The sequence below is a fragment of the Nelumbo lutea genome, chromosome 4 (genome assembly GCF_056320005.1).
Source record: "Nelumbo lutea isolate HS-2025 chromosome 4, American lotus-T2T, whole genome shotgun sequence".
Taxonomy (NCBI): Eukaryota; Viridiplantae; Streptophyta; class Magnoliopsida; order Proteales; family Nelumbonaceae; genus Nelumbo; species Nelumbo lutea.
The window spans coordinates 4184127-4196410 of record NC_142687.1 but is presented as its reverse complement, the minus strand read 5'-3'; positions in this window follow the sequence as shown (position 1 = coordinate 4196410).

Sequence of the window (12284 nt, the reverse complement as noted above, 5' to 3'; positions counted from 1 at the left end):
GAACTCAAGACTTCGCCTCGCTCACCACTCCGCATCACCTTCTGGGCACTAAAACCAAACAAATCATACCATGCCTGACACTGAGGAAGTCCGTGCCCGAGGGCGCCGCACCTGACTGACTTGGGATCTGACGCTTGGCGGCCGCACTCTAAACGGCCACCTGCCACCGCCACTGACACCACCGTCTCCCGTTAGAGAGACGGTTAGGCAGTGACGGTTCTGTCCCAATAGAAAGGACGACGGCCGAATTGACAAACGCAAGGGTAATCATACCCGACCTGACAAGGACCTCGGAACGAGAGCGCGAAGTGATTATAAGAGCCCCCAGCCCCCAACAAACAAGGTATGCAAACTTTGCGCTATCTGGTTTTATCTTGCTTTTGAAGGATTCTAACTTAATCTTCAGAGCCGTTACACCGAGTTCCCCCCGGAGCTTCCTCATCTCCTCCATTTCAGGTTCCCTACTATTCAGTTCAGAAGCAATGTTGTTGATAGCTAAGACCAGTCGGATCGCGCTTCATCAGAAGTCATTCAGATTTGAGGAGATGTGGCTTATCCATGACAAGCGTGCAGAGGAAATTAAGAAGGTGTGGTCGGAGCAGCAGAGTAATCACCTTTCTCCTTCAATTTCAAAGAAATATGAGGGGTTAAGTAGTGCTTTAAAGAAGTGGAATAAGGAAGATTCTGGGAAAGTCCAGCAGTGGATTGAAAAATTTAAGGGGGAGTTATCAATGGAACTAGAAAAAAACAAGGGATCTTGAGAAGTAGCTGGATCAATGGATAGAAAGGGAAGAGATTATATGGGCCCAAAAATCTAGAGTAAAGTGGATTAAATATGGGGATAGAAATATAAAATTCTTTCATAATTCAACTATTAAGAAAAATAGAATATTGAAATTAAAGGATGAGAATAGTGAGTAGATGAAAGGACAAGAAAGTATAAGAAACATTCTAATAAATCATTTTAAAAAGATCTATACTTCTTCTAACCCTTTAGGTATAAATGTGACCCTTTTAGGAATTCAACCATTAATTAATGAAGAAAGAAATGAGGAGCATCAAAAGGATGTAAGAGAGGAAGAAATCAAGGAGGCTTTATTTCAGATGGCTACAAGAAGTTTCCAATACCATATGGTTTTCCAAATTTTTTCTTCTAGTCATTTTGGGAGGCTATGAAAGAGGATAGTGAAAGAAGTGAAAGATTTTTTTTTATTATGGAAGAATTAAACAGGAAAATCAATCACACCTTCATAGCCCTAATCCCAAAAGCAAAAAACCTTGAAGATGCATCACAATTCAGACCTATAAGCTTATGCTATAAAATCATTTCTAAAATTTTGGCAAATAGACTAAAACCAGTCCTAAATGAAATCATTTCAGAAAATCAAAATGCTTTTATTCCATGAAGGGTTATTTCTCACAACATTCTAATAGTCCATGAGGTAATGTACTTCATAGCCCACGACAGAGTGGAATGGAATTTTCTAAAATCAATTGTGAAAAAATTGGGCTTTGGGAGCAAATGATCTATTAGGTAATGAATTGTGTATCTATAGTATCTTACCAGATACTAGTGAATGTCTCTCATTCAAAAAGAATCTTTCCCCAAAGAGGTCTTAAACAAGGGGACCCACTTTCTCCTTACCTATTTTTATTGTGATTTGATGTTTTCTCCTCTATTCTAAAGCAAAAGGCTGCCCAAAATGAGATTTTTGGAATTAAAATCTTCAATTTTGCCCCAACTATCACTCATTTGTTTTATGCAAATGACAGCTATATTTTCTCTAAGGCAAATATTAAAGAAGCAAGTGTTCTGTTAGAGGCCATCTCCCTCTTTGAAAGAGCCTTTAGGCAAAGGTGAATTATCAAAAGTCAAAAGTTTTCTTTAGTCGTAATTTGCACTACATATTCAAAAAGATGGTCTCAAAGTGTCTAAATATAAAATAAGTAGAAAAGTCATCAGTGTACTTAGGCTCTCACCCTCTCATTGATAGGAAGAAAACTCAATTGTTTGAGTGCTTAGCTAAGAGAATGACGAATAGAGCTTGTGGATGGAGAGGTTCCCTCCTGTCCTAGGTAAGAAAGGAGGTTCTTCTGAAGTTAGTTCTTACAGCTATCCCAACCTACTACATGTCCTAATTTCTAATTCCAAAGTGTTTGTAATGCCATGGAGAAAATTCAAAAGAAATTCTGGTGGGGAGATAGGGAAGATAGGAGGAAAATAAGATGGGTCGGTTGGAAACAGATAAGTAATAATAAGTCAAATGGAGGGATAGGGTTCAGAGAGCCAGGCCCATTCAATTTAGCTTTGTTGGCTAAGCTTGCTTGAAGACTGTGTTTTGATACAACAAGTCTGTGGGCAAGAATCTTAAAGGCTCCTTGAAACAAACTTCATCCGGGCAATCCTAAGAAACAGGCCTTTGTAGGTCTGGAGGAGTATTCTAGAGGGAATAAAAGTTTAAAAAAAGGAATGTGCTAGAAAGTAGGCAATGGGATGGAAATAAAGGTCTGGGGTGATCATTGGATTCTGGGAAATGATCTCCTGCCCCCAACGTTAGATCAAAAGGTCTTTGAGCTGCACATTCCTTCTAATACTTGAAATGACAAAATCATTTGGATGGGTAGTAAAAATGGGAAATTCTTTGTTACATCTGCGCATTTCATTAGTAAACAATTGAAGGAAGAGGAAGAACATCAAACTATTAATTTTGAGTGAAGAAAAAGTTTTTGGACCCTTTTGTGGAAACTCCCCCATTGAACCAAAAATAAAACGCTTCCTTTGGAAGTGTTGTGTTAATGGAGTTGCTGTTAAAAATAACCTGTTTAAAGGCATCGGGGTTTCAGACATCTATGACAGATGTGGTGCAGCTGAAACTGTAATTCATGCTCTTCTTCTCGGTGATAAACCAAAATGTATTTGGTTAGGTTCAGGCTGTGGTATTAATCAGGTACTTATTTTCAGAACTTTTTTGACCGGCTGATTCACATTTGTGTGAATGTGCGTAAATCCCAGATGGACAAATTAGTTGAAATAGCTATGGTACTCTGGGGTATGTGGAAAAACAGAAACGGCTTTGTTTTTTATAAGGAAGATTCAAATCGGCCATCTATTATTGCATCTATTCGCAGGTCAACAGCGGAGAAATATCTTCTCTTGCAGCGGAAATCCGAAAGTTGTTCCAAAGCTGAACAGCTTAGGGAGAATGCTTTTTGGGTACCACCGAGTCTTGGAAATCTGAAAGCCTGAAAGTGAATACTGATGGTGGTTTTTTGTCATCCAGACAGGCCTCTTTTGGTTTTAAATTGCGTGATCATGCAAGCTTTTGTTGGGGAGCAGACTACGGACCTATCAAAGTTTCTTCCCCATTAATGGCGGAAACAAAGGCTATCAAGGAAGCTGCATTGTTTGCTAATTTTGTGAACATGTCAGAAGTCTGTTTTGAGTCAGATAATGCTTGTATTGTGAATGCTCTAAAAGAGAAAGCTGATAGTGATCATCCTGAGATTATGTTTTGCTGCAGAGATATAAGAGAAATTGCTAGGAGAAGAAACTACAACTCTTTCTGTCCGAGGAAAGCCAACAGTGCAGCTCATGAAGCAGCGCAGGCTGGTTTAGTTTCGTCTTTCAAGTCAAGTGTTTGTATTCCAGAACGTCTGTCAAATATTCTGAAGTTGAATTTTGATTTTATTTCGGGTACTGGTAATAGATAGGTGTAGTTTCTTAGGTTCCTTTGTTGCTTTCTCTTTAGTTTTTCAGTTTTTATTGATTCTGTTTGCTTGCTAGTGCCTGTCTGCTTGCTGTCTCGGTGTTGGAGACCAAACACAATTCACTCTCTCTCTCTCCAGCTGTACTCTACTTTCTTGTTTGCTTGGATGATCCCTGCTGAATCCGTAACAAAAAAAAAAAAAGAAGAATAATAATAAGGAGATTGATATTGTAGTTATCAGGACTTGCATCTTTTGGCCTTTAAGCATATATACGTCTTAATTAATTTGCATGTTGCATGCAAGTCCACCAAAACGTCTTATGTATGGCTAGAAAACCGTTACAATGGGTGTGTTTTTTTTTTTTCATTATATATGAATGCTTTTGTTTTTATTTGTTTTTAGAATCGTCAAATCAGTGAATAAGCTCTTGAACCGTGTTTCTGTTTTGCAAATCAAAAAGAAATAAACAATTTGGTTTTTTTTCTAAAAATAATACATGTTTTTAACCCATCAAACAAATGATTAAAAAACAAATTTTGTATTTTAAAAATTTTGTGATCTGTATATAGAACACGATATTAAAACAAGTTTTTTTAACAAAAAATACATTTTTTGTTTCAAGTTTGAAAACAAAAAATTATATATTCATATAATAAAACCAAGAATACACTATCTTGGTTTTTGGAGTAAGCAACAAGTTGCTTTTAACCAGCTAATTTCGTTTTGTTTTTGAAGTTGGCAACAAATAAAATGGTTCACATTGAAAAACACCCCCAACAATGGCACACAACTGTCACGGGGGTAGTTCTAAAGTGGAAGAAACCCGTGCGGTGTCCAGGCCAAGGTAGGCCAAGACAAGTCTTTCTGTGCTTAGAGGCTAGGAGTTGTCAGATGGGATGACTCCACCAAAGTTAGTAGCACTGGATCATGACTTCAAGTCCAATGGTTGGGGCACTCTTCTGGCTCAGACCGGTCCATGGGAGGCACTCTTACATGCTAAAGGGGGACAACCATAATGCAAGATGACCATGCGTTGATGAGGTGACTTGGCACTGATGTGAAGGGTATCCTGTATGCCGAAGATGACAGACACCTGTGTGCCATGAATGGTGACTTACCTAGCTAGAATTTGAAGCTTCAGCCGTTAGAAGAGAGGGCTTCGACAAAGAGAAAGATGGAGGGAGGGTTGGCGTTGAGTAAAGAGAAATAGAAATTGGGGGTTCTACACACTTTTACCGAAATGTGACAGAGCAGGGTGCACATGAGACATGACTACCCATATAAATGAAAAATAGCAGCAAAGGAAAACATCAATAGTAACTTATGTTATTAATAATCTTCTGTTAATCTTTATGTTATTATTTTCTGTGTTACGAGTGGACCACTGTTGGTATATCTTTGGGGTTGCAGCACTTACTATTTTTGGTTACGCTTGGAGTAAGATGACTGATACAGAACTGAGAGACATGGTTAGCAAGACCCTTTGATAAGAGGCCAGTATGATTCTAACTTATTTCACTCAGAGAAATTTCTTTCTTGTTTCAAACCAAAATTTCATGGTTGTCAAAGTTAAAATTCTTTCAAACACCAAAATATTTAGCTATCCTTGAGGGTTCACTATAATAAGATTTGAACAACTCGATCGCTTCCTAGTTTTGGAAGGGTAAGTTAGGATTACATCAAGATGCAGTAGTATGTTTAGTTTACATTGTAAAATGTCGATGTTATGGGGTTTCTTGTAGCATGTACCTCCACTTTGTCATATGCAGTTATATTATTTAGTTCATGAATAATACTGCCAATACACTTCATGTTTTTGTCCATGCAAGAACCTAATAACACATGTTTATCAATATCACCACTAAAGGCTTGTGTTAATTTTAACAGTTTGCTTCTTTATTATTTTCAAGTACATTACTAGGACTTAAGGTGTGCCTACTCTAAATAAAAATCAGAAGTATTAAGGGTCTGTTTGACTTATAGTTGAAATCAAAATTAGAATGGTCCATTCCCATAGTTTGTTTAGTCCAAACAAGAATGAGAATGAAAATAAAAGTCAGCAGGAATGGGATTTCATTCCCAAGAAAGAGATAGGGAAATGAGGTGGTTGGTCATTGTAGCACTAGCAAGTGCACTAGCCGCTCAAATAATTAAGAGATGAGTAGAGTATCATTCCCGCAAGAATTTAGGTAGCAACTGCTAATATTAAACCAACCAGCTCTTATCTGATTAATCGAATACTACAATTTATTCAAATCTGAAATTCTAAACTACAAACTATCTAATAAGCATTGGCTCAATCACCTTGCATTCAAGTTGAAAGAGTAAGCTAAAAATTTAAATTCATGATTTAGCAATCAACCATCTTGGATCATTCAAATGGAAGATGATTTATCATTGATTTTGTGAAATCCCAAGGCAATGAACAACGTCTTTCAAGCGCATGTTCATCTTATAATGAATGATGATTCTTATATCTTTATAAAAAATCTAATCATTCATGCATGCATTAAATCAAATACTTTAAGGGCATTAACTCATATTTGAATTGATCATCAACTAAATTGTGCAAGTTATCTCTAACCTTGCATGCAATTTGGTTCTTGAATAGCAAATCTAAATTTCTAGAGTCTCTCTCAAGCACTCTAGAAATTCCAAGAGCTAGAAAAAATCGGCCAAGCCAAAATAAGAATGTCTGAATTCTTTCTCAAGCAATTTCAGATATTACAAATCTCATATCTAAAATTTCACATATGGATTTGTAAGAGAATAATTCGGCCAATAAGTTCTTCAATTCCTTCTCTCTTCAAGAAACAACAAGATTGGATCTAGTACATTCGAATAATTCAAGAAACCTAATTACATAATCTGAATTTCATTACAACAAGAAAGAAATGAAAGAAATAAAAAGAAATTACATGAATTAAAGCTGAATTTAAATTCAAAGAAGACAAAAATTGAGTAAAAATAGAACATAGATCTCTCAATCAAGCTTTCCCCAATTCGAACTCACCTTCTTCTCTCCTTGGTTGCTTGGATCTCTTCAGCCCTTCTTCTTCTTGCGCCTAACTCTTTCTCCTCTCCTCTTCAAGAATTTTGAACTCAAGGGAAAGAGAGCCTTGAACTCTAGCAATTGAACACCTTCTCCCTTCAAAAAACCTCCTTTTATAGGCTTTTAAGGAGTCTAGAGGCCTCTCTTGAAGCTTCTAGAATTGGGTGCACTTCACCCCTCTTGAGCCTTCTAGAGTGTTGCCCCCTTTCTCCTTCTTGAAGCCTCTAGAAGTTGCCACCCCTTGCTCCCTTTGGGCTACACTTTGGGCTGCAACTTAGCTGAGTTTTGAAAATATTTTGGCTGCACTTTAAGCTGCTATTGGGCTGAAATGGGCCTCCTCTTTGCTGGGCCGAACTTAACCTTCTTGTTAGGCTCTCTCTTTGGGTTCTCCTAAAGAGTGTAGCATGAAATGCATGGACCAATTACTCCTTCATTACTCTCTTGGCTGGATTGGACTAAATTAATTTAATTTTGGCTCTTTTTTCATGTTTTATGCCTTCTTTTCCTTGAATTGGTTTCCCCTAAAATCTTTCTTGAAATCGAGCTATGATGGGGTAAAATTTAATCAAATTGGCATAAAATCCATACAAAAAATACATAAAATTGTAAGTAAACCATGTACTCATAATGAGGAAATGTCATTCCAACAGAAATAGGAATGGGATTTAGATTCTACCCAACCAAACAGTTGGAATTCCATACCCCTATTCCTATCAACCAAACAGAGCCTAAATAAATAAAAGGCAAACTCTCCATTCCCAAGGGCGCTTTAAGGCTGCAACTTTTTACTGTATCCTCTATTTTTAAAGGACCTATAGCACTATTGAGTGGGTCATGGAATGGTGATCAACTGATATGGATATCGGCTTGAAACATTGTTTCTATCTGTTTTGTGGCATAAATTTGGATAATGGAGAAAAGTTCTGTTGAAACCTTTATAAAGCTCAGAAATAGATCAAATGGTGAAAGGTCATCTGCTCAAGGTTATCAGGACCCCTACGGCCAGACCCAAGAGTCTCCAAGCAAGTAAGTGAATATTGTTATGAGAGTATTTTTCCAAATGGTTCTACTTTTTGGGTAATATTTTCTTATTTCCAGAAATTTTCCAAGCCTTCCTACAGCACCGTCACCTAAGCCGTTTTTTAGTCATCATTTCAACTGGATATGAGCTCTGGAACAGATGTTTCCCAATATAGAAAGTTTCCACCCTTTCTTTTAGTAGAGATATGCTGGGGGTTGAGGAGGAGCCTCCGCCCCCCCCCCCCCCCGGCAGCACTAGCTTTGAATACACTGGGTTTGGGAGCTTTCTAGCATTTTCTAGGTGATTATCCTTCCATTACAGTGCATTTATTCGAAACAGAATTTACCATTAAATGAAAAAATTTAAAAACTAAAAACAAGAACATGTTAGAAAAGAGCATCCTGAGGAATAAATTTGGGCCTTATATATATATATATATATATATATATGAATGCTTACACATGGAATTCTGACAAGGTTCTAATTTTCATTAAAAACTGCACAAGCTATATGGATTTTTATGGTTTAATTGTAATGGGACAACGATACAAAAATTGCAGAAAAAATGGCTGCAATAAATGGATTATTTGGGAGGAAGAAATTCTAGAACCTTTACGGATTATTTGCATGGATTATTGATATGTCATTGTTTACCATGTTTTTGTATTGATTTTCTTTGCTTTAGTAAATTTGACAATAACAAATTTGTTATGCAGGGTGTTAGGGTGTCGAACCGCCTTTTTTATTTTTCAATCCACCAAATATATTTATCAATATTGTAACTGGTGCAATTTTGTCAGCTTCTTCTTCTGCTAGAAGATGGACTAGAGTCATTGTGGAGAAACCCTTTGGTCGGGATTCTGAATCCTCTGCTGCTTTGACAAGAGAGCTAAAGCAATACTTGGCAGAACATCAAATTCTCGGGTCATGTTCCTTAACAATATATAGTATATTTTTTCCTTCATTAATGAACTAGGGGGTATTCTAATTCTAATCATGATTATGTGTTTCAACCACTATTTAGGTAAAGAGCAAGTGGAAAACCTGTCTATGCTCCGGTTCTCCAATTTGATATTCAAACCCTTTATGGTCAAGGTAGTACACAAGAAATGTGCAATTTATCTTCTGTGGAGATTTTGGCACTGAAGGACGAGGGTAAGCCTTCTTTGGTTGGGTTCGGGTCCACTCCATATGAGGGGCCCACCCTAGTGAGAAAGAAGAGAAAAAGAAACCAAGGGTTTTTTTTTTCTAGGTTTTGAGTTTTGTGAAAAAGAGAAGAAAGAGCTGATTTTTATTTCATTCAAGGTCAAGTTTGGATGTGTTTTCAAGCCCGTTCTTGATGTGATTAAGTGTTGTTTAAGGATTCAAAAATCTCACTATAGTTTAGATTGGTTGTCTCTTCCTTTCTTCTCAATTTCATATTTACAACAACTTAGTGAGAACCAAACCTTTATTCTTGTTGAATCCACCTTATATTTGGTGATGTTAATGTTATACTTGTGAGCCAAGAATTATTTCCTTAATGCCTATAAACTTCTAGTTGCTAATGGAGATGACTATTGTACCCACTAATTTCTGAATTAGTGGAAGACTTTTACGGACCATAGGTCTCTTGGTTTTTTTTCTAATTTTGGGTTTTTTCATGTAAAAATTTTGGTGTATTATTTGTATTTTCTCTTACTTTGCTGAATTGTTTATCTATTTCCATTATTGTTGACAAACCCACTTTAACACACAAACTTAGGGAAAAGTTTATTACTCTCTTGATATTACTTTTCACACTTATTTATGCTACTGTAGTGCATCTTCCCCAATAATGGTATCAGACTTTGTTAGCTTAAATTAATTGTTTGTGTTGATATAAATGAAGAAATCCTCGAGTGTTATGATAAAATTGAACTCATCGAATTATGTCATCTAAAAACCCAGAATGGAGGACATTCTTTATTGCAAAGATTTGTACCTACCCATAAGAGGTGATGAAGTAAAGCCAAGTGACAAGACAAGTGATGAATGGAGAATTATGCATAGGAAAATTGTAAGCCAAATTTGACAATAGATCGACCATAGTATTTTTCACCATGTTGCACAAGAAACTAAGGCTGATGTTTTATGGAAAAAATTAGTCTATGTATGAAAGAGAAAACAGGCTTAAACAAGACTGCTTTGATTAGAAAAATTGCATACTTGAGATATAAATATGGGACTAATATGTTTGAACATTTGAGTGATTTTCAAGCTTTGATAAATCAATTGGCTACTATGAAATTAAATCTAAATGAAGAGCATATGTAATTTCCAATGTTACTTTGATATTAATTGATGGAGTGCAATCCGATCGGTCCTAGCTGTCAACGGTCTTGCCTTTGACTGGAGCGAAAGGTGCTTGAAACGGGGAAGAAAGCGAGTAGTCTCTAAGGAGGAATCCGGTGAGAGTGCTCCGAAGCTCAAGTTAGTATTTTCTCAAAGGTAAGATAAAAAACCAGATGGCGCAAAGTTATCACGTACCTCCATTCTTGGGGGGAAGAGGGCCTTTTATAACCACTTCGCGCACTCCCTCCAAAGCTTCTGTCAGGTCAGGTATCATTACCTCTGCAATTCTGCTAGTTCGGGTGTCATCACCTCTGCTGGGGCAGACAACCGCCACTGCTCTCTTTGTCGGAGCCATCTCTGTAACTGGAGGTGGCGGTGGCAGGTGGCCATTAAAGTGCGACTGTCAAGCATTAGATCCTAAGTCAGTCAGGCACGCCGCCTTAGGATACAAACTCCTTTGGTGTCAAGTACAGTTGTTTAGTTCGGCATCCTGGAGACGAAGTGCCAAAGTGGTGTGCAAGGTGAAGTCTTGAGTTCGAATAGAAGTGTGGCCCGAACTGCCTTGGGGTGAGCCAGTTCGGGTTGTTACCATTTGCACTCCTCGTAAGGCTCAGGATCAAAGGGAGAGTTCAGACTCCTTTTGGGGAGCTCGGACCGCTGGTTCCTCCTCTCGGAGCTCGCGCCTTGAGCGCACTACTAATGTCGAGCTATCACTCCTGTCAGATCACCCTTGGTTGCTTCCACGTGTTGGGTGGCCAAGAGGTCGGACCAAATCTTCCTCCATCATTAACTATAAATACTTTTTGCATATGCTCAATTATACTAGAATATCATATGTTTGAGCATATGTATTTGTTCTCATTTTCTTTAATTTCTTTTTCATCATTGGGAGTCTTTTCCTTGCATAATTTTGTTCCCTTCTAAGTTGGAGTTTTTATTCAAAATAATTTTACCGAAGTTGGAGTTTTTATTTTGTATGTATTTGTATTGTATATGTTTGTATTTATACTTCTTCCAAATTGAGCCTAATAATGTAAATACATACAAAATAATATGAAATACAAGGTCTTACACCTTACATATTTGCATTTATTCTATTTTCTAATTGAGCCTAATAGTGTAAATACATACAAAATAATATGAAATACAAGGTTTTACACCTTACATATTTACATTTATGTTATTTCCAAATTGAGCTCTAGTGGTAGCATCTCTTGGGTGAGTCACCAATGGTTTGACGTAAAGGGATAGTTAATTCCTAGTTCTAATGGCTGTCTTTAGTCTAATACTCATACAAATCCAACAACATTGATCAAGGTTTCCTTCTTAGTTATGTCGTTGAACGAGATTCCTTTTGTAAATCAGTCATGGTACAATAAGTTGTATTCATATTTGACACATCAAATTTATTGTAAAACTAAATTGCATGTTGGGCATCCATTTGTTATTTATATGTGAGATGCTCAAACCTATTTCTGAATTCATGAGTTCAAGTAAATTTCTCTAAAAATAAATCAACAAAGCACATAAGTTTGAAGAAAGGAATAGTTATTTGTTTCTTTTGTTTTTTCTTTGATAGAAATAAGAAAGGGAGGGTTGTGATCTAATGAGCATGATCTCTTGTAGCATAGGAAAAGGAAATTATAAAAAAACTAATAGTGTTTTAATCGAGTTGAACAAAGACATGCTAAAGTTTAGATCGGCTCGACTTGACAACAGCCCTAATTATAAATCGGCTCGATTTTGTATTTTGGGGATTTCCCTATTCATTGTTCATCTCTTCCACCTTTAGTGTTTTCAAATGCAAAACAGTGGTGAAAAAATAAGAGTCCAAATTTGGTGACCATAATACATTGCTAGTAACGTCCATCCAAAAACCTCTATTACTTTGTATCACTAGTGTTTCCAGTATACACATCTCATCTCACATAGACGGTTCCCAAATTTTTATGATAGAGATGCATCCTCACATGAAATGATGCCAAATTCACATGCTGTGGTTTATAGGGGGAGAGGGCTAGTAGTAGGGGGGGCCTGGAATTCAAATCTTCGTCCATCCAATTTCATAATGAGAGATGTGTGGTGTGAGAATAGGATGTTTGGAATGTATTTTATTTACAGGAGATCCAGTCGAAAAGGAAGCTCTTGGGTCAGTGATGATAATTGATAAAAACTAAAAAGCGCGCTGAT